This window comes from Schistocerca gregaria, chromosome 1 (genome assembly GCF_023897955.1).
Source record: "Schistocerca gregaria isolate iqSchGreg1 chromosome 1, iqSchGreg1.2, whole genome shotgun sequence".
NCBI classification, from domain to species: domain Eukaryota; kingdom Metazoa; phylum Arthropoda; class Insecta; order Orthoptera; family Acrididae; genus Schistocerca; species Schistocerca gregaria.
Window position 1 is genome coordinate 152,889,367 of NC_064920.1, and position 2,360 is coordinate 152,891,726.

Below are 2,360 nucleotides of genomic sequence, written 5' to 3' on the forward strand. Positions count from 1 at the left end.
CCACAAACCGGATTTATGAGTAGATATGATGCAGACAATTTCCTAACAGAAAATTTCAACATTTCAAGGAAGCAGGCGGTAGCTTGCTTGCACGCACATTCATCGATCAGTTCCAAGTAGGCTTGCCAAACCATTGGAGTGTGGCTTACAAACTTGACTTCATTTGTGCACACATGTCAGGAACAATAGCGGAGGTGATTGCAAAAGATCGCTGCTACCTGTACGTCTTACCTATAGTTAAGAACATCATTTCTCGAAAGACATTGGTGTAAGGCGGCGCAAAATAAAATTAAATACGAGTTACTTCAGATAACGCCATATGATAACTCACGGGAGAAAAGCGTGCAAAAATTCTTTGACGCAATGGACAAAAAGAATCAATGCCTAGACAAACCATACAGTAACGGAGAGCTGATATGTCTACGTCGAATGAAGTTACCGGTAAAATATCAACAGGCGACAGTACGAAAAAATAAAAATACCGAAGAATTCAAATAGATCTTTAGGGAACCTGAATTAGTTTAAAGAAGACGAGGTGATAGAAAAAAGAAAGGAGGGGACAGCAAAAGGAGAGGACTAGGAACGAATATTCCAATAATAATAATCGTTTCCTAATGCCAATAATTTCAGGCAATTTAGCAGATCAGGACAGTGGCATAATGAAGGTAATTGGCATAGAAACGAGAACCAGAATAATTGGTACCGAAATAGGAACGGTAATGGACACTCTTACAGTGTTGGATATGGGTTTAGGAATCAAAATGCCAATGGTCAAGGGTACTTTGAAAGAGTCACGATGTCAGAAACAGCAACTGGCGAGATCAGGGCGTGAATAGTTACAGAGGAAATTATGGTCCACAGAGACAAGAGTTCAAATGGTTCAAATGGCTCTGAGCACTATGGAACTCAACTGCTGTGGTCATTAGTCCCCTTGAACTTAGAACTATTTAAACCTAACTAACCTAAGGACATCACACACATCCATGCCCGAGGCAGGATTCGAACCTGCGACCGTAGCAGTCGCACGGTTCCGGACTGCTCGCCTAGAACGGCGAGACCACCGCGGCCGGCAGAGACAAGAACAACACAGCAAATAAGTAGAAGTTAGTCCACTGAATACTGCAAAACGTAAAGATTGACATGAAAAATGCGGAATAGGTTAGGCAAACTAACATCCACCCTATCTTATACTATCCAGTAAATAAAAGTTAAATTAATAGATCAACAGAACAACATAATTAAAAGAAAAAAGGGACACAAAACAGATTATTTCTTGTAGTATTGAGTATCATCCAACATGCACACAAACAAAAAATGATACACAACCCATAAAACGATGAAGAAGTGGTACGACACAATTAGAACATATATATTTTTTTGCCACTATCAGAAAATTTTTGCATTATATAAAATCAGATTTTTTTAAAAATAACAATAACAAATATATGTAAAAAAATTGTAGATATTTCCACGTGTCTAAGGGACGTCGCCGCCACCAACATCAATCGCCATCTCCCTCAATACCAGATGCTTCGAGATAGCGATGGAGAGAGTACAGACATTTTGAGAAAGCACTTACGGCAATGACAACATGAAGACAAACGCCACACTGGAAATGCAGGTTGCAACCAGGTTAGACTTCGGAACAACAACTTGCAGCACGGACATGTCATATGCCACGGTACTGCTACTTCATGGACAAGTGTTGGGAGAATCATGATACGACGAGACTACAAAGAAGGTACAAGAAATAAACTCATTAACGTATCTTTTGAAAGGCAGTCAGATCCTACAATTTCTATATCTCTCTTACATTAAAATTCACATATTCCTAGCCAAAGAAGAACAGAAGAACGCAAGAAAGAAGATGCAAGACAGCAAAATATGGAAGGTAGGAGACGAGGTACTGGCAGAAGTAAAGCTGTGAGGACGGGGCGTGAATCGTGCTTGGATAGCTCAGTTGGTAGAGCACTTGCCCGCGAAAGGCAAAGGTCCCGAGTTCGAGTCTCGGTCCGGCACACAGTTTTAATCTGCCAGGAAGTTTCATGCCTGCGATAGACTGAAAAGGGCTGTTTATGGACGACATGACCCACCAACAACCCTGAGGCTGGCACTGAGCACTATGGGACTTAACTTTTGAGGTCATCAGTCCCTTAGAACGCAGAATTAATTAAACCTAACTAACCTAAGGATATCACACACATCCATGCCTGAGGCAGGATTCGAACCTGCGACCGTAGCGGTCACGCGGTTCAAGACTCAACCGCCTAGAACCGCTCGGCCACTCCGGCCGACCGACTCTGAGGGATCTACGCCGAATCCCTGTTGAGGAGTGGGACAATGTGGACCAACAGTGCCTT

The 2,360-nt window shown here is 42.2% G+C and overlaps 1 non-coding gene across 1 annotated transcript; it reads left to right on the forward strand.

The window, feature by feature from the left end:
• Positions 1–1,944: 1,944 nt before the first annotated feature.
• On the forward strand, positions 1,945–2,019 carry Trnas-cga (transfer RNA serine (anticodon CGA)). The gene has a single exon. It is a non-coding gene; the product is annotated as a tRNA-Ser (tRNA).
• Positions 2,020–2,360: the final 341 nt, after the last annotated feature.